We start from the raw sequence: 25,528 nt of genomic DNA on the forward strand, positions 1-25,528 counted from the left end.
CCTCAGGTAGCTGACAAGAGATCATGCTTTGATCTAACTCAGTCCTTCCAAACGCTGATGCTCGCCTGCTCCCAATTCTCAGCCTTCAGTATAGATTTTCGACTTTAAGGAACTCATCAAGTTTGTTCAACAGCACAACTTTCACACATGCAGTTCGACTTTCTGTGACACTATCACTGCCAACCACAGTGCCAAGTTTGCTGCCACACCATAGGTGCCACATCTGGTCCTCACACAACTCTCAGAATTCTTCTCCTATAGGACAGGTCCAACCTGTACATCTCCCAACCATACATACATCGGACGAGGCAACAGCCCTACAAGGGCACACCAGTGACAGATGTGTACCATACACCTGCTAAAGGCAAAACGAGAGAATGATTTCAGATGGAGAAAAACTGAATATTTATATTCGATGGGTAAGAGTCTGTCAGCAAAATCCGCCTTCCATAAATGGCAGTATCTGTATTGTATTATGTGCAGTAACATGAATGGGTGAACGTGTGAAGGACATCTCATATGTGTACCTGTTCCAAAAGTGATATGTGGAAATCCATCCATCCATCCATCCATCCATCCATCTAGCTATCAACGAGGTGCAACAGAAAAAAAACAAATGTACAAAGGGGAACGAAGGAGGAAGGGAAAGACTGGAAAAACATCAGAAAAAAACAGGACCCTGCAAGAGTAAGATAAGGACCAGGGTGTGTGGGCAGTGGGGTAAAGAGGCCTGAGATGCATGGAAGACCTGGCAGCCTGGCATCTGGGGCACCAACACTGAATAACACCAGCCGCTGGCCTCTGAGGTCTGGGCAGAGCCTTGGGGCCCAGCGGCGCTCATTCTTTCACAGATTAAGCAACATACATATATCTATATATCCACATATATGGCTATTAGAGTTATAGTATGGTATTTCTTCTTGTGTATTTCTTTTAACAAAAAACAAAAACCAGGATTCAAGAGGTTACATTTAGGTGGCACGGTAAAACCACATTGAGTGTCCCTTGCCACTGTTAGGGGGGGGGGCGTTCCCTGTGTAAAGTGACAATTACATACTATCTGTGAAGCAGTAAACATGTCATTCTCATTTCAGTTTTGCTGCACTTTAGTAACAAACTCGAATTTGATTTGAACTTTGCACTGTAGTAATAAATGAACGAATGTGCATTTACAGTTGTTCTAATTAACATGTGTTATTGGCCATGTAAATAAGGAAAAAAATGAAAATATATGCTATCTTCACATACTCAGGCTTCATGTTTTTGTAGGGCCAAACGTTTTTTTGGTAGCAAGGCGCTACATAAGTTATAATATAACAGAATAAGAAAACCTTCACTTGTCTTGTAACGACAAGGTCTGACAAAGCCAGTAGGTCTGAATTGCCCACTGAGCTTTTGGCTTTGACTGCATATATTGGTGTTTTACTGATAAATCCACTGCGCTGTGTCACATACACAGGACCTTGAGCCGCTCAAAGTTCTTCAAATGTTCCTGCCCAGCTCCTGCTTCCTTTGCGGAATCATTAGCTTCCGGTGCACCTGCCTCAAACACACGTCTCAGCTCTGCAAAGCACAATGTAAAACTTGGCACAAACACCAGCCAACTCTTGCTGCTTTGAATCAATTAATTAGAAAAAAGCTCAAGCAGACAGCCTTTTAGATGAGCCCAAAATGCACACTCTGGCCTTCGCAGTTTACAAACACGAAACGTCAACTGTAAATACAAGTCAGCCATTTTTAAATGACAATCTGCCACTTCCGCCTTTTTTTCTAGCTAAGGGTTTATAAGGTACACCTTAGTTTTTGTACCTTAGGTTTTGCACTGTTTAATGGTCTAGATGTACGAACATCTTTTGATATAACTCTTATTATTGTACACGTTTGCTGTTTAGTAAAACAATTGTTTTATTTCTACAAAGACTGCTGCTTTCCCAGTTTTTCCTATTGGTGACTTCAGCCTTACCCAGCGTGTGAAGTCAAGCTCCATTCTTCACCTATGATTGGTTCCTTTCTGTACTGACAAGCAAGGGTACATTGGATTGGAATGATACCTGGAGGTTAAGAGACTTTTAGACAAGCATCTCCATACATCACTTCTTTTGTCTCAATGAGCCACTCCAAGTGGGAGGAGAGTTCCTTGCAGTGGATCTCTAGCTCGCTGTCCACAAAAGCTGAAGCTTCATCTCACAGATTAGTCAAAGTTCACTCAAGATTGCTTCTGCGCCTATAAACAGGGGATATAACCTCCTAGTAAGGGTCGGAATGGTCCATTTGGAGTGACTGCCGTACTGAAAAAATTGGTATCCTCTACGAAAACGCAAATAAACCTAAAAGTTGCTAGAACATATTTTTTCACAGAGGAAATCCTAGTGATTAAGAACCACTGGTCACATATTTCCATCCATCATTTTTTGTTGTATCCCCAAGGAGCATTGCAGCGCAGGCAGGGATTAACAGCTCAGTTTGAGCAAACATGTAACAATCAGGCAAGGGTATGGGATAATCTATAAGAGTTTAGGGTTCTATGGCAGAGTTCTATGACTTTTGTCAGATTTGGGAAATATTTGGACAGAGCCCTGTGGCAGACACTGGTTATTTCTGTACAGATCTGGGAAAATATGATATATTTAGAAAGGAGAGATTCAACCTCCTATGTACAATCAATACCATGTCTCTAGGATTCATCCTGAATGTGAATATCACCCTTGAAGAACACATTGTCAAGGTAACTAAATTGGCCTGCTGCCCCTCTCTACTAAAGGAAGTGAAAGCATTTCTTCCAGAAAGCGACTTCAGGATTGAAGTTCGAGCCCTTTAACCCACTCATCTAGATGGTGGAAATGCCCGGCTCCAGGGCCTCCTAAACTCCACACTGGCACACCTTAAGGGCATCTTACATGCTCCAACAGGTCTCATCCAAGGCCTGGAGAAATATGATCCCATCACCCCTATCTCAATGGAACTCATCTGTCTCCTCTTCAGGCCCACATCATCTTCATAACCAGTTGCATCATCTCCAAAGCCCTAAGGACCGGCACTCCTGTCTATCTGGCTGGCAAGCTCATCATTTATGATAGGTCTAGGTACACTGGCACCCAGATTGTAGATGAGGAAATGAAGAAAAGAAAAACCAGGGTAACATGCCCTCTTCGGCTATGCCCCCAGGATCTGTTACAACATCCCAACATCCATCAGGAACACCCCAACTGTGCTTCAATTTAGTAAAGAACTGAAGGTGCACCTCTTCAAAGAGCAGTGTATCATGATTCAATAACAGTCCACTTTCACTTTCCGAAACCATTTAATCCTCCAATCACACACTGACTGTGTCTTTGCCTTGGACCCCCTACAGTGCTTCAATGTCTTTCGGCTGGTTCACACTATAAAAATATATACATACATATATTCTGCCACAAAAGCGGGACATTCTTGTGAAGCTCTTGAACACAATGGCCTAGTTCTGATACCAGGAGGAGATATTTTGGCAGATCTTTGAGATAAAGGTTATTTTTTTTGCCAAGGTGATGACATATAGATGCAATGTTTAGGGACATTACTATTCTGTTAATATCAAAATTCTGGCACTGCAATGGGCATGTGTAGTATAGTAGTGCAGTATTTTGTCTGGTACCAAGAGGGGACATTCTGGACTGAGCTGTGGGCTATTCTGATAACAAGATTGGATATTCTGGTAGTGTTCTGTCACAAACATGGGATGCCTGCGCAGTGTTTTCAGAAACTCTGAAGGGGTCACACAAAAAAGATACGAGCTTCTGACAGATGTCACTTTTGTTTTTGTCCACATGCCACTCAGCTATGTAAAATTATCATTCCAACATCGAAATTGAGTGAAATTCACCGATTTGAAATTCCACGGAATTGTGAGCTTTTTTTTCATTTTTACCTTTAGTGATTTTTTCTGATTTTGCAGGAGCACTCCTGCAGAAATGTAAAATATCGATTTGCAGGATATTTTTTCTGCAACTATTTGATCATAAAACGCTTTTTGGAAACTTCGTGAAATCGTAATATATTTTTAATGTTTTTGTACGTGCCACCGCATGCGGGTTTCAGAGCCCTCTTAAGAGATCGTCATCCATAATGTATTGTCATAAAGAGAATATCAAACTCAGGAGCATGTATCAAGTCAACAAAATAAATAAAAAATGTATTGCACTTTTGTCGATGGGATAGATGGCAGGGGAGCCCGCTCTAGAACCTTAGGATGGCATCTAACACCAGCTATTACTGGTCTGATAGACAGCAACGTACAGAAATGTTCTCCCTTACACTCCTTAGGAGTTTACGAAGAAGAAGCTACGACTCCTGCAGGTCACGAAGGAACACTCACGCTAATCTTTTGTGAATTCCTTTTTCATGTGACCAAAGCATACACCTGCATAGTTTCTCATGCAAAAATATCTGATCAAGTGTAATGCTCTTGCTACCTTTTTTATTTATTCGATAATCTCGACAAGGTAAGTACACTTCCTCTTCGAAAACCCCATTCCTGTACAATCGCACTCATTTTCAGGTTTTCTCTCGGGATGCACTTTTTTTAGGTCTCACCTGAGACTGCGCTTTGTGCTGTGGCTTGAGAAGTTCTGTTGTTTCTTTAAAAAAAATCTAAAAAAGAACTTTTAGCCCACCCAAAGTGGTGCAATGCATGCACTGTGCAACTTTGTAACCCTCTGTATTACATTATGCCTGCTCCAGGCATGATGTATACAAAGGGGGCGTTCCCCCGTTAGGGGGGGCCAAAAAAAGGCACAAAGAAATCGAAGAGATTTCTTTGCATCTTTTTTTTTAGCAATTTTAATGCCTGCTCAGAGCAGGTGTTAAAAGGAGGCACACAGGTATTTACAATGGGCCTCAATGGGTTTGCAGGATTAGCGTCAACATTTTTTACGCTAATCCTCCAAAGCTCAAAACTAGCATCAAAAATGTTGACGCTAGCTCCCGCACTACCGCCATGGTGCACCATCTCATAGATACGGCGCACACATGGTGGTGTTAGGGGGGCGCTAAGCAGAGCAAGAAAAGTGGCGCTGCGCTGGGTGGCGCTGTGCTGGGTGGTGTTGCAGTGGGTGGCGCTGCGCTGGGTGGCGCTGCAGTGGGTGGTGCTGCGCTGGGTGGCACTGCGCTGGGTGGCGCTGCGCTGGGTGGCGCTGCGCTGGGTGGCGCTGCAGTGGGTGGTGCTGCGCTGCGCTGGGTGGCGCTGCAGTGGGTGGTGCTGCGCTGGGTGGCGCTGCAGTGGGTGGCGCTGCAGTGGGTGGCGCTGCGCTGGGTGGCACTGCGCTGGGTGGTGCTGCGCTGGGTGGCACTGCGCTGGGTGGTGCTGCGCTGGGTGGCGCTGCGCTGGGTGGCGCTGCAGTGGGTGGTGCTGCGCTGGGAGGCGCTGCGCTGGGTGGTGCTGCGCTGGGTGGTGCTGCGCTGGGTGGCGCTGCAGTGGGTGGTGCTGCGCTGGGTGGCGCTGCAGTGGGTGGCGCTGCGCTGGGTGGCACTGCGCTGGGTGGCGCTGCGCTGGGTGGCACTGCGCTGGGTGGCGCTGCGCTGGGTGGCGCTGCAGTGGGTGGTGCTGCGCTGGGTGACACTGCGCTGGGTGGCGCTGCGCTGGGTGACGCTGCGCTGGGTGCAGCACCACTTTTCTTAAATCTGGCCTCAATTTTTTTTCTGAATTAACATTTTAGATGTGTCAGATTTACTTAATTATTGGTTAACACTTTAATATTTTAGAGGGTGTTTTATTCGTCATTAAACATGCAATTTTTTCAAAAGGTTTATGTCTTATCCCTACCTCCCTTTACCTCAACCCACAAAACCTTAAATCATCCTTACCTCCATTTACCTTTACCTACTTTGAAACCTAAAATTACCCGTATCTCCTTTTACCTCTACCCACTCCTGAACCCCAAATTCACCCTCATCTGTTTACATCTACCTACCCCAATTCCTAAAATCACCCTTACTTAATTTTACCTCTACCTACCCCTGACATCTAAATTCACCCTTACCTCTTTTTACTTCTACCCATCCCTGAAGCCTAAAATCACCCATACCACCCTTCACCTCCACCCACTCCTGAACCCTAAATTCACCCTTGCCTACCTTCACCTCTGATCATCCCTAGACCCTAAATTCAACCTTACCTCTCTTTCATTCTACCAATCCCTGAACCCTAAAATTGCCCTCTCCTTCTTTACTTCTACCCACCCCTGAACCCCAAATGCACTCTTACCTCCTCTTACTTCTATCCTCCGGTGACTTATAAATTCACCTTTACCTCTTCCTATCCCTGAACCCTAAAATCACCCTTAACATCCTTTACGCACCCCTGAACCCTAAAATCGCCGTTATCTCCCTTTACCTCTACAACCTCCAAACCATAAAATCACCCTTTCCTCCTGCACCTCTTCCCATCTTTTTCAATGTCTAAATTAAATATTCTCTCCACTGGAATATGGATCTTTATTGAGTGTTAGCACACTGGACCACACACTCGCAGAGCTGGGACATGAGAGATATTTTATGTTAGCCATTTAGTAACCCAGGGCCTGAATAACAGACCAGACACATCCCCACTGTGTGGCCACTGTCAGGGCTGGCTCACTCATATGGGTGTCAAGGATCTCCTTCGTTATTTGACCACATTTATTATACTAATAGTGAATAACAAGCTATTAATGACCATTACTGTCATAAAAAATGATGCTGACCCTAGCTACTGAGGGCAGCCACAGTTATTATACTAATGGCTAATAATACGCTATTAATACTGACCATTACTGTAATAAACATATTTACCCTAGGTACTAAATTGGCAGGTCACGCAGTAGTATCTGCTTCGAAGCACTTGCAGCATCCATCAGATAGACTGTCCAGGGCTGGTGAATCCGTGGCCCCGGGGTGCCCCATATGTGATGTGCTGGGGCATCACTTGTACAGGTGGACTTGGGTGCTTTAGGCTTAAGTACTACGGGGTCAGGGGGTATGATACAAATATCTATTAAACCCACCATTCCCTAACTCATCACAGAGTTACAAAAGCATTGACTGAAAGCCAGAGTGAGTGATGACACCACTAAGAGTTAATAGAACACCAGGAGCTGAAAAGGCACCTGCACAGGCAGCAGAGGTAAGTAATAAAATGGGTGAAAGTGTGTGTCTGATAGATAGGGTGCTTATCTGTGAGCCCTGTGTGTCTGTGTGAGTGTGTATGTGAAAGTAAGTGAAAGAGCTCTGAGTGAGTGAGAATGAGTGCTAGTGAGCTACAGTAAGTATTTGTGAATGAGAGTGTGTGAGAATTAGTGAATCTGAAAGAGAATGTGTGAGAGTAAGAGTGAGTGCAAATGAGTGTGAGTGGCAAGGATGATGAGTAAGTGAGGGTGTGAGAATGAATGAGTGAGAATGTGTGTGGAGGAATGTCAGAGAGTGAGAGTTAGGGAGAGAGTGGCAGTGTGTTTAACTGAGAGTAAGAATGAGTCAGCATGAGTGAGAAAAAGTGAAACTGAGTTAGAGTAAGAATGAGCGCAATGGAGTGTGAGTACGAAAATTAAGTTTGAGTCTGAATGACTGAGTGAATGCAAGTCATTGTGAGCTGAATTAGTGAATTAGAATGAACTTATGAGAATGAGTGAGTGAGAATGAGTCAAAGTGAGTGACAGGTGAGAACAAATACATGAGAATGAATCAAATGACAGTATAAGTGAGTGCAAGTGAATGTCAGTGAATGAGAATAAGTGAGTGAATGTAAGTGAGCAAGAATGTAAGAGAATGAGTGGTGTGTGTTATGCTTGCAAGTCTGCCATGGGCCCAAGAATACTGGAAGGGATTCTTGACTTACAGAGGCACCCATGGCAAAAGGCTGGTGTTGGTATACTAAAGGGAATTCTCAGAATATGGGGCACCCATGACAAAAATGCAGATCTTTTTACTTTAGGTAACCCTTGACATACTGGGCATCCCTAGAAAAATTGTGGCATTGGCACACTGGAGGTAATTGTTGGCATACCAGACATTTGTGACAGAATGTTGACACTAGAGGTTATATTTGGCACAAGGAGCACCTTTGCAAAATGGTAGCTAGCATTCAGAAGGCAATTCTTGGCAAAATGGGCACTCATGGCAAAACACAGGGACTGCCATCCAGAGATGATTCTTGGCAGTAAGGGCACACACCACAATCTCATGTTGCTGACATTGTGGAAGTCAGTCTTGGCATATGGGACACCCATGGCAAAGTCTCGTTCGGGACCTGGGAGCCAGTTCTTGGTATAAGAGAATGCAACCATGGGAAATGGAGTCCGGAACAATTATGACAACATGCAAGCCCTGACATATTAGAGGTCATTTTTAACATCTGCGTTATCCATGTTAGAGCTCATTTCTGATTGGTATCATGTGTAAATTAACATGAATTCATTGGGATTGAAACAAAAACACTGAAATGTTTTGAAGCATGTTTTTCAGCATACCCTTTACTAGGCCTCGACCTCATTTTGAAAAAGATGTCTGCTGCTGTCTCACAGTAATTATTGTGTGTTCATTTTTCTCATTCTGACAGTGCCAGCAGCAAAATGTGCACTGCCATTTGTAATGAAATGCTGTTCTTGAAGAACTCTGGAGAAACATTTGCAGCATTATAAGTAATATTATTTTCTGTCTGAAAGCTGTAGTCAGCCCATCTAGGTGACTCTGCATTGTTTATTGTAACACATTTGCAGGAGCGGCTCGTGGCAAGCAGAAGGGGTGGGGCGGCGCACGAGGGAGGGCGGGGAATTAAAATAAAATTAAAACTAATAAAACAAAACCCCACTTACCTTAACGCCACGTGCCGCTTCTGCTTTTCCTTGCTGCAGGCACAGGCTCCCAGCCTGCCCTGTGCCAATCCTAACGCTGCTTAGAGCAGCGTTCGGATTGGCTGGGAGCGGGCGTGTGCGAGCCGCGATCCAAGATGGCCACCTGACCTCGGAGCTCCGTGCGTCGTCGGACGATTTGTTACCGCCGGAGCCGTTTTTTTTTTCTTTTTTGGATGCCGCTTGGAATATAATGGCTGTTGGATGTTTTGGTGAGCATTTTTAATGTTCTTATGGTCGCCTAGCTATTTTTCGGACTCTTTAATTACGCTGTTATATTTCTTCTCAAGAGAGCCATTTTGAATAATTTTTGCTCATCATTACAATGTACTTATCTGTTTTTTCTTTGAATATTTGATGGCTCTGCTTGCAGTTTTTTGCGCAAGCCATATAATTTATTTTTGCTGTCTCATCAACATTAATTTGGAGTTCTTGTGTCACTCGTCTTCTTATTGAAGGCTTTTATTTTTATATGGGCAAACTAAAGAAAATAAAATCTCTGTCGCATCAGTTCTCCTCAACTGACAAACTCTTGCAGTTTTTCCAATTGGACACTTCTGCTGCAGCATCTTCTTCTTCTATGTCAAAGATGTCTTCCTCATCCTCTTCTTCACCAAAAGTTTCTCAGAATATTTCTACAACTATCCATAAAAGAGTCAAGCAGGACCCCTCTTCACCAGTAAAATCTCCCTCACCGATCTCTCTTGAGCTTGTGCTTGACGAAATACGCGTATTGCGTCCTTTCATCAAAGAAACTAATTCTCGGATACAAAATCTTGATACTAAGTGGTCTCAAATGGAAGGGAGAGTCTCTGCCTTGGAGCAAAGAGTCAGTGACGTGCAGGATGAAACACATAAAATTGCAAGTTTGGAGAAGGAAGTGGCAGCTTTGAAGACACTTGCGGAAGATTTGGAAAACAGAAACAGACGCAATAATCTTCGCCTTTATGGATTACCAGAAGGTCTTGAAGGGAGTGACCCAATTTCCTTTTTTCGCTTCATTTTTTCCATAGTTGATGGACCTTCCATCTTCTACAGTATTGAACATCCAAAGGGCACATCGCATTGGTCATCGTCCTCTGCACTACTCCACATCTAAACCAAGAGGCGTGATTATTTTCTTTCTTGAATTTACTGATTTGTTGAAAATTCTTTATGCTGCGAAAGCCAAAAAAACAAATCTCTTGGCAGGGAAGTAAAATTTAAATCTCACAGGATGTGTCTAAAACTACAGCAAACAGGAAGAAATCATTTTTGGATCTTCGTCCACAACTTCGTGACTTGGGAGCTTGTTTTGGATTATTCCATCCTTGTTTGTTCAAAGTGACATATAAAAATAAGACTACTTCATATACCTCTCCTGCAGCTCTTCGTGATATTCCAAGACTACACTCTACAAACCCTATAGAGACAGCTGGTCCCTCTACACATTGACTATAAACGTTTCTTAATCTATTATGCCCTTGTTCATTGTTCGTTACCAATACGATATAGTTGATGGTCCTTCCTATGCAGTTTATACAGTATACTATACTGATGTGACTGCAGGCCCTCTTCGTTAATGTATTATTTTCTTTTCACAGGTTCCTGGTGTTTTATAATTATGAGTTTTGCTCGTAACTTTTGTCCATTGATACGTTCCGTTCCCTTGCTGTGCCGTCTTCAGGCTGTGCTGTCGTCACCCCTCCCCTATTGTTCATTCATCTCAGGTATGTTTTTGCAGTCGTCTTTATTTGACATGTACTGTCTCTTCTTTTTTTCTTGAATATTTTCCATCTTTTTTCTTGTTGTTTTCCCTTTATTCTTCTCTCTTTTTGTTTTTCCTGTTTTCCTTTCCCCTATATGTACTTTCAGTCATTTATGGTACAAGACCTTTTGTGTATATATATGGTTATGTGACGTAAAAATTCAGAGTAATTTCTTGGAATGTTAAAGGATTTATTAACCCAATTAAAAGGCAGATAATTTTATCTCATTTAGCTAAATATAATCCAGACTTGGTTCTTTTACAAGAGACCCATTTGACGGAATCTGAAGCTCTGAAACTTAAAAGAGGTTGGGTGGGCAATGTTTTTACTTCTCCTTCATCTACAAAGAAAAATGGTGTAATTGTGCTCTGCCATAAAAATTTATCAGTTAAGGTTATTTCGCAAGACTCGGATTCCGATGGTAGATGGCTCTTTGTGAGGCTAAGTATTAATGGGGTTATAATGACTGTTGGTAATATTTATGGTCCTAATAACTCAGATTATCTTTTTTGGCCTAATATTACTAAACAATGTTTGCATTATAATGATGATTTTTTTCTTCTTGGAGGGGATTTCAATCAAATTATTGATCCTTTTATAGATAGGCAATCTGTGTTTAAGTTTTCTCCCTATAAAATTCATAAACAATTTAAGGCATTTTTCACACAATGTAATTTAAATAATTCATGGAGAACTTGACCATATTTTTGTTTGTAAATCACTATCCCAAAATCTCATTAACTCCTCTATTGAACCTATGGTAATATCTGATCATGCTCCAGTCATCACAGATTTGGACTTATTCCCGGTGCATCCCAAGTCCAATAGGTGTCGATTTAATAATTCTTTGTTGCTTGATTCTAAATTTTCCACTTCCTTTGTTAACTCTGCGGATGAATTTTTCCGATTTAATGAGGATTCTCACGTTTCTCCGCAATTGTTATGGGATTCGTTTAAGGCTGCGGCTCATGGTCATATAATACATTTTGTCTCTAATAAAAAGAAAACTTTTAATGCCCAGCATCAATCTCTGTTTCTCAAAATTAAATGGTTAGAACATCAATATTATTCTTCCTCCTCTAATTTTAATCTACAATAATTTATTCAAGCAAAAATGCAATTTAACAAAATCTCAACAGATAATGCCTCCTCTTTTCTTCTACGTAGTAGTGCCCGTTATTATGGTGGTCGAAATAGATCGGGGAAACTTCTGGCTAATTATTTAAAAGTACGAAAGCAACGCCATATTTTGAAGTCTATAGTTACAGATACTGGTAAGTCCCTTTTTAAAGATGAATATATCTTAGCTGAATTTGTTAATTTTTGCCAGACACTTTATATTCCTGAGTCAGTCCCGACCTCCTTGCAGATTGATGATTATTTAAAGAACATTCCAAACCCTAATAAGATGCTTGTTGATGCTACCTCACTTGAAGTAGATATTTCTTCATTAGAAATTTTTAAAGCCCTTCAATCTCTAAAAAAAAAAGGTAAAACTCCTGGTCCGGATGGATTTACAGTGGAATTTTTTCTACATTTTTCTGATATTTTACTTCCCAAACTTTTTCAGCTTTTTCAATACTTCATGGGTTCTGGTTGTACGGGGGGGGGACATTTCAAGAAGCTTTGATCTGCTTAATTCCAAAGGAGGGTAAGGTTCATACTTTCTGTGAAAATTATAGACCAATCTCTCTTCTCAATACAGATTATAAAATCTTTGCTATATTATTAGCCCTATGTCTTGATACCCTTTTACCTGCGCTGATAAGTAAGGAACAAATGGGTTTTGTTAAAGGTAGACTTGCTTCTGACAACTCTAGAACATTCTTCAATGTACTCAGCAAAGCTCCCACTCTTTCGTACTCTTCAGCAGCAATTTCCATAAATGCTGAGAAAGCGTTTGATCAGTTAGACTGGTCTTTTTTGTTAAAAGCTTTTGCCTGGCATGGTTTAGGGCCTCATTTCATTTCATTTATCTCTTTGCTTTATCAATCCCCAATGGCATCGATATCGGTAAATGGGAAATTGTCCAGATACTTTGTATTACATCGTGGTGTTCGTCAAGGGTGTCCGCTCTCTCCACTCCTATTTATTCTAGCTCTAGAGCCCTTTCTATCCTGTATTAGAAATAACATTAAAATTGAGGGTTTCCATTACGGTGAAAAACACTTAAAATTAACGGCTTATGCAGGTGATGTACTTTTATATATCTCAAATCCTGAACTCTCGATTCCGTTTTTACTTCAGGAGATTGAAGACTTTTCTTTGATTTCAGGTTATAAGATAAATTCGGGTAAAACTGAAATCCTTCCCCTAACAAAATGTTGTTTTAGAACATCGTTTGATATTACAGCCTTTCACTGGAATTCTTCCAAGATTAAATATTCAGGTATTTGGTTCACCTCATCCATTAAAAAGTCCATTGAAGTAAATATCTCAGATGCTTTAGAGAAGGTTGATAAATCGATTTTGTCATGGAATCCCTTATTTTTATCTTGGTGGCGTCACGATCAAAATGATGAATTTGCCTAACATTTTATATGTACTATCCATGATTCCGCTTTCTCTACCTGCTACTTTTTTTAAACAATTGGACTTCAGATTGTCTAAATTCCTCTGGAACAATAAGAACTCTAGAATTTCCCTTAGTCACCTTCGTCATTCTAAACAGGACGGAGAAGCTAATTTTCCTGATTTCAGACTATATCACAAATCCTTTTGTCTGCGTCAAGCTTCTAGATGGGTCTCCCTGTCAGGTTCTATGTTTACTCCCTTATGGTTGGATATTGAATGTTCTTTTCTTCTGCCTTTTTCCCCTCGTGAGATGGTATCCTTTTCTTATAATATTTCGCTTATCTCCTCCCCGCTTCTTAAACATACTTGTACTCTTCTGCGTTCTCACTATTTACCTCCATCCGTCACTTACTCCTCATTTCTGAATTCTCCTATTTGGCATAATCGTCTCATCACTATCAATAAAAAACCTTTATTTTGGAAATCCTGAAGACAAAGGAATATAGAGTGGGTCAAGGATTTATTCTCCAATGATATTCCACTTTCTTTTTCACAATTCCAACTTCTATTTCATTGTCCCAATTCATTTATGCCTAAATATCTTCTTATTATTATTAATATTATTCTTGATGTACTTTTTTCGTTGCCTTCCCATCCTTCTTCTTCGGAATTACCCCTTTCTTTGTCCTCCTTTCTTACCTCATATCCTAAGGCATCAAATATTTATAAACTTTTTCATTCTCCTGTTTTGACACTTTCTAAATCTAAAATTGAGTCTCAATGGGAATTGGATTTGGGATGTACCTGGACTATTTCCTTTTGGAATAAGGTGTGGCATTGATCTTATAAAATACCTAGATCAGCTTCTACCACACAGTCACTTTTCTTTCTTTACCTCAGCCTTTTTTTTACCCCTTCTACTATAGCAAAATTTTCTGTATCCTCTACTTCAAACTGTTGGCCCTGCGATAGCCCAAAGGGAGATCTTATGCATATCTTTTTTAAATGTCCCCCCACTGTCTCTTTTTGGAGAAAAGTTTGGCGTCAGCTTACTTCCATTTTTCGTTTCCGATCCCAATTATCTCCCTCAGTGCTTTTTCTAGGTAGCCTCTCTGCGGATATTGTTTCAGATGATGATAATTTAAAGCTGTTGGTTCTCATGTTAGCTTTGGCCTTTCAGCAAATTACTCTTAATTGGAAAAATTCATCCAACATTTCCTATAAGGCTTGGTGGTATAATGTTTGCTATTGTCATAAACTAGATATTGCTCTTACCTCTTTATGCTGCCCCTCCATAAATAGAGATTTGTACTGGTTACCTTTGACTGATTATCTTACTGCTGTAGCTTGTAATTCTACTAATTGTACATTATCTGAGAATTTTAAGCCACCTTGAATTCTTAATTTTTTCTGTTTTTAAGTGATTTTAAATTTAGCTTAATTTTATGCTTTATTGAATATCACTTTTTTTTTAACACTTTAAGATCCAATTTACCTTTCTTATTTTAACTGATCTTTTTCCGTTTTCATTGTTTTTCCCCCATTTTATACTTTAAAATGTTAAACAGCTTTTACAATTCCTTTCAAAATTATATTACTATCATTGTGACAGATATCTTGTATTGTTATTATGTGACTCATATGTATTTTGTTTTTAATAAAGCTGATTTACCTTAAAAAAAAAAAAAGGAGTGGCTGGGAGCGACCAGCCAGGGTGCTCCCATGCAGACTGGGGGCCTGTGCAGGCTCTCTCTAGCCCGGCAACTGTGTTGCCGGGCTGGATAGAGCCTACTGCGCATGTGTGTATATCCGACCCGAGACGGCCGGCCAAACACACATGCACTCTGAGGGGGAGTGCTGAGCACTCCCCCTCACTGCTCATCACCTCTGTGGCCCCACCCTTTTACCAAACAAAAATAATAAACGCAGTTTGTTATCGTTGTTTCGTAAAAGGTTTGCAGCTGCTGGCGGGGGCGATGCTTCTCCGCCCTAGTGGGGGAGCCGCCACAGCACATTTGTCCAGTTACCTCCGATGGCATTAGGTCAGAAGGGAAGAATCAATTTTCACTTATATTTTCGCCTTCTGTATTATGCCTTAATATTTTCGAAAACCTTCATGGTTTTCCTCTAAATTACTGATCTCGAACTTCCTTTTTGAGTCAGGCCTTTCTTTTGTTGACTGTATTTGTCCAATGCTGTTTGAATCTCAGCCACAGGTATTCATTACCTTATCTATTCTTGAGTTCAACATTGTTCCAGTCCTGCGATCTGAGTGTCCCTATTATACAGATTATTTACATCATAGCACCAGTGTACCCACACCAGTGATATATGGACAGCTTTCTTAGCACACTTCTGGCACTAGCATAGTTTAGGTAATTCTTGACATTAGGGGGAAAGTTGCTGGCACAATGGTGGTAATTTTTAGGTCAAAGTCTACCAGACAGTGCAGCTGTCTGGGTTCGACAAGACTTCTTGGGGACATTCTGAAAGCTTCCCTGGAAATGCATTCCGCCTATTGCTTTCTATTGGCTTTGTTTGCTCGCTTTTGGCTGGCTTATTTTAGGCTGCCCAGCATGCTTTTGTCCATTCTGTGGAGCATAGCCTATTTACCATATCCTTCCATGAGTGTTCCCTTTCTGAAAGTAGGCATTTAAATTATGTTCTTATCTTATCAAATTTGCTATGCAAAGAGGGTTCAAATGTCAGACTCTGTCTTCTGAGGGAACTTGATGTTTACTTTTCTTTCTCTGACTTCAAAGTGGGAAGATTTATGTGACAATCTTGCTGGGTACTGGGAAAAGAAAGGTTTATTTTTAGCACACAACAAATTTTAAATGTCTTGAAATGATATGTGCAAATATTTCAGAATATGTCAGAATTAGGAAAGCACAAATGAAGTGCATTTTTTGTAATTCTGAAGTGTGGTGGAAGCTAATATTTTAATAAGATCAAAACAAAACATTACACTAGGTGGTGCCATTTCCACACATTATCGTTTGTGAGCAGAATAGTTTTATTGTAAAACTGTAAATGCAAATTTAATGGTCATTTCAATTGAAAATGTGTTCTCTATAAAGCAGTATGCTAACACACCATGCATACTCCACTCTAAGCTACTCCACTCTAAGCCACTCGGCTCCATGCCACTCCACTTTATGACACTTTCCCCTACTCAGTGATACTCTACTCCACCCTACGCTGAACCACTCTACTTTATGACTCTCCACTCTACGCCACTCCACTCCATGACACTCCAACCTGTGACAACCTACCCTATGACTTTCTACCCTACGACACGCCACTCCACAACACAACACTCTAATCTAGGACCCTCTCCTCGATGACAATCCAATACACTCTATGCCACTCTATGATACTCTACTCCTCTCTATGCCACAAAACGTAATTCTCTCTATGCCATTCCACACCACTCTACACTACTCCACTGTAGACCACTCTATGCCACTTTAATCTATGACACTCTATGCCACTCCACTCTGTGCCCCTCCACTCTGCATCACTCCACTCTACAGCATTCTACACCACTCTATGCCACTCCACTCTGACACTCTACAACACTCCACTGTACGTCAGTCAGTGCCATGCCACTCTACGACACTTTATGCCCCTCTACTCTACACCACTCTACTCTACCACACATTCAGCTACTACACGCCATTCCACTCTTCAACACCTTATTCCACTCCACTCTTCAACACTACACTCAACAACATTCTACTCTGACACTTCACTCTACATCATTCTATGCAACTTCAGTCTATGACACTCTATTCCACTACTCCACTCCACATCTCTTCACTGTATGCCACTCTATGACATTCCATTCTAAGACACTCTATGCCCCTCCACTTTACACCACTCAACTCTACAACGGTCACTTCACTATGTGCCACTCCACTCTACAACATTTTACCTCACTCTATGCCACTCTACGACACTCTTTTCTAAACAACCCCCTCTGTGCCACTGTACTCCACTGTATGCCACTCTATGACACACCATGCCACTCTAGTCTACAACACTCTACTCCACTGTATGCCCCTCCACTCTGTAACACTCCACTCTGCAAAACTCCACACTACAGTACTCTCCATCACTCTATACCAAACCACTTTGACACTCTACTCCACTCTACAATACCCCATTGTCTGCCATTCTATGCCACACCACTCTATGGCAGTCCATGCCCCCCACTCTATGCCACTCCGTTCTATGACACTTTACTGCACTCTATGCCACGCCAGGCCACTCCACTCTACGCCACTCTATGACACTCCATTCTGCTTTGCATCACTCAACACCGCTCTATGCCACTCCACTCTTTCACACTCTACTCCAAGCCATTCTATTCCACTCCACTGTATACCGCTCTGTCACTCCACTCTACAACACTGTATGCCCCTCCACTATATGCCCCTCAGTTGTACACGACTCCACTCTGTGTCATTCTATGTCTCTTCAATTTATAACACTCCACTCTAAAACACTCCACTCTAAATGACTCTGTGCCACTGTCCGACACTCTACGTCACTCTACAGCACTGTAATCCACTCTAATAACTCCATGTATGACATTCTATCCCACCCGCTGCCAATGCACTCCACTCTATGCCACTCTACTTCATGACTCCTCACTCTACTGTATGCCACTGTATGCCACTCCACTCTATGTCACTCTATGCCAGTCTACTCTATGCCACTGTACTCCACTCTATACCCTCCACTCTACTTTACTCTATGACACTCCACAGCGCTCCACACCATTCCAGTCCAAGAACTTTGCTCCACTGACTCTACTCCACTCTACAACACTCTACTCCACAATTTGCCACTGTACTCCACTCTTCACCACTGTACTCCACTTTTCTCCTCTCCACTCTGCAACACTCCACTCCATGCCACTTTCCTCTATGCCACAAACTTTTAGCTATGCTACACTAGTGTACAACATGACTAAAACACATTGGCAAAGCCAAGAGCTCATGTGCGAGACCTATTGGCTCTGTAAATGCTTGTTAACAAATGTGGCACCCACAGCACATGCTAAAAAAATGGGGTCAACTGCTGGACAGCATCAGGCTCCATTGCCCTGGCACAATATTAAAGTACTTGCACATTTACTGGACTCAAGAAGGTAAATTGTGAAAAAAAAAAAAGATTCACAACTTAGAGCCAGATGTATCATTTTATCCAATGGCGATGACCTAATTGTGATTTTTTAGGAATCGCAATTAAGTAATCGCTATTGGAATGTATGAAACTCCAGGAGTTTCATACTGCGATTCACAAGGGCTCGCAAATGGACCTACCTCATCAATATTCATGCAGTAGGTCGCAATTTGCGAGCCATTGCGAATGGCTACAATCACAGGGATGGTGGCCTGCTGGGCTCAGCAGACCACCATGTCTGTGATTGCTTTTTAATAAAGCAATCTTTTTTTTTTTTAATTCCTTTAAGGAAAACGGGATGCATTTAAAAATGAAAAATGAAAAGTTTTCTTTTCATTTTTTAAGAGTAGGCAGTGGTCCGTGGGACCACTGCCTACTCTTAAAAAATGTTTTTGCATGCATTCACATAGACGACGGGGTCCCTTGGGGACCCCTTCCCCTTTGCGAATGGGTTACCACCTACTTGAAGTGGGTGGTAACTGCGATTGTTTTGTGACCACATTCACGGTCACAAAACAATCATACATACCTCTGCGATTGGGTATTAGGAAGGGAGCACCTGACACGCCCCTGCCTAATACCGAATCGGTATGCAGTCGCAAATCCAATTTGAGATTTGGTAACAAGTAACTGAATCGCAAATTGGACTTGTTACATACCAAAACGCATTTTTGCGATCGAAAACGTCCCGATCGCAAAAATGTTTGATACATCTAGCCCTTAAAGAGGAAAAGTGGGGTGTAGAACCAAGACAAGAGGTTTCAGTATTGAAGATCCAGATTTTCTAGTTTCAAAATAAACTCCAACCGGCTACGGGCATAAGTTATTTACACAGTTACGTCAACTTAAATATTAGTAAGCTGTATTTTTTTCATTCCATTTTAAAATGAAGCACTGATCCTCCTGCAGTACTTCCCTTTTTAAAATGTGAGGATATTTTTACCCTATACACTGGAAGCTCACACAGGCGGTCACTCACGGCGCCAGTTGTATTTTACCATTGACTGCAACACAAAAGGCACATACATTATTAATTCATTTATAAATGTCATAACACTTTCTAAAAAGGTGTTTACAAGCATAGAATACCTCCCCACCAACCTATTTCTATTTCACCAGCGATGGCTGCTAATAATTTTAACTTTAAATATTTATTGCGTTTCTTAAATATCTTCGCCTTTGGCTATGTTTTCTATAATTAGACAAAACGTGCTCAACACACACAGAATACCTTCCCTCTGACAAAAAGACTACTGCTAATTTTAGTTGATTTGCATCGTTTTTATTTCCTTTAAACTAAAATACAACGTAATTTCTAGTCCAAAATGTTGCAAAAAGTGCAGCAAATCACCAGCCGCAGGGAGGAGCAATTGTAATTAAATAAATGTCCAAGCACTCTTCTCTAACAGAATCACAGTGGAAATGCTGGAGGGCAAGGAAGAAATCGCACTAAAGCCATCTAATAAAACGCACCCCCTGACAGCCGGCAGCAGGGGAGAGCTTCCCTTTCCAAGAGCAAGAGTCAACATCTCTCTGACTTTAATGCAGGTTACAAGCAAGTTTAGAGATAACATCGGTCTGACTTTAATGCAGGCCACAAGCAAGTCTAGTACTAACATCTGCCTGACTTTAATGCAGGCCACAAGCAAGTCTAGAGCTAACATCTGTCTGACTTTAATGCAGGCCACAAGCAAGTGCAGAGCTAACATCGGTCTGACTTTAATGCAGGCCACAAGCAAGTCTAGAGCTAACATCTGTCTGACTTTAATGCAGACTACAAGCAAGTCTAGAGCTAACATCGGTCTGACTTTAATGCAGACTACAAGCAAGTCTAGAGCTAACATCGGTCTGACTTTAACGTAAGCCATAAGCAAGTATAGAAATAACATCTGCCTGACTTTAATGCAAGCTACAAGCATGCCTAGAGCTAACATCTGTCTGACTTTAATTCAGGCCACAAGCAAGTCTACAGCTAACATCGGTCTGACTTTAATGCAGGCCACAAGCAAGTCTAGAGCTAACATCGGTCCGACTTTAATGCAGGCTACAAGCAAGTCTACAGCTAACATCTGTCTTACTTTAATGCAGGCTACAAGCAAATCTAGATCTAACATCTGTCTGACTTTAATGCAGGTTACAAGCAAGTCTAGAGCTAACATCTGTCTGACTTTAATGCAGGTTACAAGCAAGTCTAGAGCTAACATCGGTCCGACTTTAATGCAGGCTACAAGCAAGTCTACAGCTAACATCTGTCTGACTTTAATGCAGGCTACAAGCAAATCTAGAGCTAACATCTGTCTGACTTTAATGCAGGTTACAAGCAAGTCTAGAGCTAACATATGTCTGACTTTACTGCAAGCTTCAAAAAAGTCAAGAGCTATTGTTTCTAACTTGAATGCAGGTTACAAGCAAGTCTAGAGATAATAACTGTCTGATTTTAATGCAGTTTGTAAGCAAGTCAAGAGCTAACATCTGTCTAACTAATGCAGGCTGCAAGCAAGTCCAGAGCTAACATCTGCCTGACTTTAATGCAGGTTACAAGCAAGTTACAAGCAAGTCTAAAGCTAACATCTGTCTGACTTGAATGTAGGTTACAAGCAAGTCTTAATTAATTGAAATGACGATTCTTTCACTTACGGAAACGTTCTTGTGCGCTCAGCCTTGCTCATTAGTAGGTGTTATTCTCACCTCACTGATTAACTTCTTACTTGTAATTAAGTTCTCAACTGATGTGTGACTGTTTCACTATCGTTTTTTCAGGTGACTGCACCTGTAACCCGCCTTCTCACATATAAATGCTCCTTTTTAATAGTCATCTTGTCTCTTTTTTTCTCAGTATTTACGCTATGATTTCACACTGCATGTGTAACTTAGTTTTTTGAACTTGTAAAGTGCTTGATCTCCCTTCGACTATGTTTACACTGTTCAAATTCACAAAAATAAATCACTACAAAAATATAAATAGATAAAACTAAATAAATAAATACACCTTTATAAATAAGCTTCCACCTGGGACATTTTGCAAAGTGGGACACTTCGCAACTTAGACAAGATACAAGGGTAGGACCAGGTATACACACTAAAAAAATCACATCTGACAATTCGTGGTGGATATCTCCCATACCCCAAATAACCCCTAAACAGGATCCTCACTGTACACATACCAGTAGCCTCAGTGAAAACTCCTTCACAGGGGTAACCACCAGTCATGGGTAAAATTTAAATTACCAAACGGAGTAATTTGTGTAATATATATATATACAGTATAAAGTAACTCTGGGTTTTTCCTTGTCCCTGTCTTGTTCAGCCTAGTTCTTTGACCTCTGACATATTCCATCAAGGTGCACAGTCACCACTTCCACATGTACTCAAAGAACACTCAGGCCCAGATTTATGGTGGCCTAGCGCCATTCCAACGCCACATTAGCGTCATTTTTTTACGCTAATGTGGCGTTTGAAAGGGAAAAACGCAGTGCCATAGTCACAAAGTGGCGTAATGCTTGCATCGCCCCACTTTGTATCCGCTTGCACCACATTTTGCCTGCGCCAGGCATAATGTATGCAAGGGGGCGCTCCGGCCCTAGGAGGGCCGTAAAAATGGCACAAAGGACTCTGAGATTCCTTTGCACCATTTTTCTTGCCATTTTTAATGCCTGCTAAGTGTAGGTGTTAAAAAGAGGCTCCCATTGTTTTCAATAGGCCTCTGGGGGGTTTGCAGGATTAGCGTCAACATTTTTGAAGCTAGTCCTGCAAAGTGCTGGACTAGCGTAAAAAATTATGACGCTAGTCCCCCTGACTACCGCCATGGTGCGCCGTATTTTAAATACGGCTCACACGTGGTGGTGTTAGGGGGCGCTAAGGGACGCAAGAAAAGCAGCGCTGCACTAGCTGCGGCGCCACTGTTCATAAATCTGGGTCTTAGTTCCTCATTGGGTTTGTGGGGGGCTTTGGTGTCAAGTTGATGTGCTTCCAGATATACATGTAGAATTTGCAAAACTGAATAAGTCGTGATCTGCTGGAGTTAAACTCGGACAACTTGGAGACCAGGATTGTGGGAGGTTAACATGATCCCTTAGCACACATGTTTTGGCTTGGAGACGTAGGATATTGCCCATTTCCAATCCATCGGATAAAAAAATAGTTTGGGGTCTGACAGTCTACTTTCTCTTGCATCACAGTTTAAGGCTGTTTTGACATGCAGCGTTCCTTATGTTAGGTTCCTGAGACTGATTGTCCCAGCATGGAACTTTGAGGCAAAGCTTGATAGCAAGAGAAAGATGTCAGAGTCTCAAGTTGATCCCAGTAGGTCAATATGCTTGTGGCACCTCTCCCGTCTACTGTCTCGTGCAAGTAGTACAATTATCAGAGATCACTTCAGCAACACTGCTACATGTCTATGTATTTGGTAAATTTAAAACGTAGATCAGGCTGGAGGGCAACAGAGGACCGAACGAAGGTGTGATCCGCAAGATAGGACTCAGCAATGTTTACAAAGGTGGAAGGTTGCGTGAAGGCTTCCACTGTGTAAAGGGGAGAGCGGGACTGCTCAGTGAAGAGTCAGACCTTCTGTGCGTTGCGGGAGCGAAGGAGTAGTTCTAAAGTTGATGGGGACTTTGTTCCAGAGCCTAGGTGCTTACATAAAAAACGCCTGTTGTCTGGTCTTTTCCCTTTTGCATCTCTTCAGCTCCATTGTAGCAATGGACTTTCAGATGTTTGACCATATGTCCCATAAACGTTACTCCTTCCACTTAGTACCAGTGGAATAAAACGCCTTCATTAAGAAATTCTCTGTGGTCCTCAATGCCAACTATAGATCAGCACCAGTATTTCTCAAGGTAAAGCTCAGAATGCGTCAGACACTCGAAGCAGTAATGTAATATAATGTATGTTCATGAAGGGCATTGATAATAAAAGTAAAGGGGGCACCAAAATTGGCCATTACTAGATGTCTCTCTGGAGACAGCATGCAGTTGTTGATATCACATTTCAAACCAAAATAGGTGAGTGCACTAGTGGGCACACAATAGGCCAAACCAAGGACCTTTGACTCCCAAAACACCTTTCCTCGTTCTATTGCTAACAAATTAGGATTGGATAATTGTAGTTTCAAGCTGTACTGTGAATAAAGAAGGTGCTTGGTAGATAGCTCGGAGACTGTTGGTAGGGCTAGGAAAGTCAACTGGAAGTTGGATGTAAACGGCATCTGAAATGGCTATAAAATCCAAAAACACAACTCAAAGGACGCGTCCGCGCTGTGTCTCTTAGTAGAGCAAGATACAGAACCAGCATTCATCATCTCAGAAGAAATTATAGCACTTAGGAAAGCGAGTAGAGTTTGAGAAAACACAAGCTAGTACCAGGGTAAATTGCACTACGTGGAGCGTGAGGACGGGAAAAGTCTCTGGGGACAGTGGCCAAATAAGAAGTACTTGTGGAAGGAAATGGTGGTCGTTTGAGTGGATCCTTGTGGTGTCAGTTGTCGTACTGTCACAAGTTGCAAGACAGAAGTGAGAAGTTACAAAAAATGCTCAGTAAATAAAGCCCAAGCTGGTACACAGGAGATTAATTAGATCTTAGAAGTTAGTGCAATGGTCAGTGCAATCCCAGGAGCAGCATTTGTTACAGCGGAGAGAGAAGGGAAGATCCAAAAGGAGGACTTTAGAAACCAGGTTGTGATGGCAACTCAAGCAATAAAAGGTTAGGGATAACCTTCACCATGCACCTGTTTCTTTATGTAGAATTGCAGCTGAAAAGGCACCTACAGAGATGGAAATCCATCTAACCACATGATCGACCACACATATATGTGCGCAGTATGGCACAAGGTACTTTTGGACTACCAAAATAATGCTCTTAGGCTACGAGACCCTTTTGGTAGAGCTCTGAGAATTCAGTGTAAAGAGTTTGCAGCAGGTTCCTCACAGGAGCCATTTAACCAGATTCCTACAAAGAACAGACTGTCTCCATTGAGCACCACAATACAACCCATGTGGTGGGATTCAATAGCATTGATGAATTCTTTGAACATGGGCCTTCCCTACCTTACAAAGACGGTCACTCAGAGTCCAGCGGAGCCAAACCGAAGTTATGGAGTGAGAAAGCTCCTATGGGCCCTCAAAAGACTACTTTGTTAGCATCCGAGACAATATCAAGAATTCAGGGATCCAATATCATCAATAAGCCGATGATACACATCTGCATCAATATCTCCTCCCTAAGCAATGTCCAACTTATTGCTCTTACACTGCAAGCACGTCAGAAATGGTTCACATCCTATGACCTGAAACTTAACCCCTTAAAAAATGAATTTGTTCTTAAGACTAGTCAAATAACTTGTCGGTCAAAGATCAATTAACGCAAATCACTATTGACTGGGCTTTCTAAGTTGTGACTTGCCTTGCGGAAGTAAACGATTTGTCCACACCACACTAGTACGAATAACTCTTCAGTGGTTACTCACAGAAGCCAGAGATATCTACAAGATTGTCTGCCTTAGCTGCAACGTTATACATACCACGGTGTTTAGACAGAATATGAGAAAAAAATATATTGTGTCAAGAATAGAGAAGGAAAAAAACATCATGAAGATAAATTTCTATAAGCAAGTAAAGTTCTACAGTATGTAACTCCACATGTAGGTACCGTGATGAGATATATATTTTTTTTCATGGTATGTGGACGTGGAGGTAAGACTAGTAATTCTGTACTTATCTATCTGCTCTTACCTTCTCAATATTTTAGTCCTCGATATTTCTGCACGATATTCTGTCCACACAATAGTTTTGTTACCATAACCTGTCAGTGATCCACACACTGCTAGACTCAACAACCCTTGAAATGGAAATGGTGTGCTGGATGCGGTTCCTTATGCAGCTTGGAAACACTATCATTTTTAGACCGTTCTACTTCAAATTTGCGAAGCACAATGGCACAATCCTTCACCCGGAGTGCGACTAGAATTTGTATCTCTCCCTCTTCTCAATTCTATGAGCCAGGACCTCTCTGGACACTTTCAAATCTCAGCTGAAACTTCTCCTCTTCCAAAACCTCTGCCTGTGAGGTCCTGGTGATCTTAGGCCTCCTGAGATCTTCCGTCCTTGTTGCACCTGCTCTAGTTTCCTGTCTGTTGTTCCTGTCTTCAGTTGTCTTCTGTTGTTCAGCTTTTAAAATACATCTTCCTGTTCTTCACTTGTGAAGCACTCTAGTGCCAGAAATGAA

General features: G+C 41.7%; 1 protein-coding gene and 1 long non-coding RNA gene across 4 annotated transcripts in view; one reads left to right on the plus strand and one right to left on the minus strand.

Moving 5' to 3' along the window:
• The window catches only part of RGS6 (regulator of G protein signaling 6), a 964,496-nt gene that overhangs the window by 578,313 nt on the left and 360,655 nt on the right, over positions 1–25,528 (minus strand). The gene's annotated exons all lie outside the window — the stretch shown is intronic.
• LOC138258795 (uncharacterized) overlaps positions 1–25,528 on the plus strand; it is a 144,521-nt gene that overhangs the window by 93,893 nt on the left and 25,100 nt on the right. For both annotated transcript variants that reach the window (XR_011198576.1, XR_011198577.1), the window contains one exon: positions 10,439–10,564. This is a non-coding gene — a long non-coding RNA (uncharacterized lncRNA). The remainder of the gene's footprint in view (positions 1–10,438; positions 10,565–25,528) is intronic.

This window comes from Pleurodeles waltl, chromosome 9 (assembly GCF_031143425.1).
Source record: "Pleurodeles waltl isolate 20211129_DDA chromosome 9, aPleWal1.hap1.20221129, whole genome shotgun sequence".
In the NCBI taxonomy this organism is placed as follows: Eukaryota; Metazoa; Chordata; class Amphibia; order Caudata; family Salamandridae; genus Pleurodeles; species Pleurodeles waltl.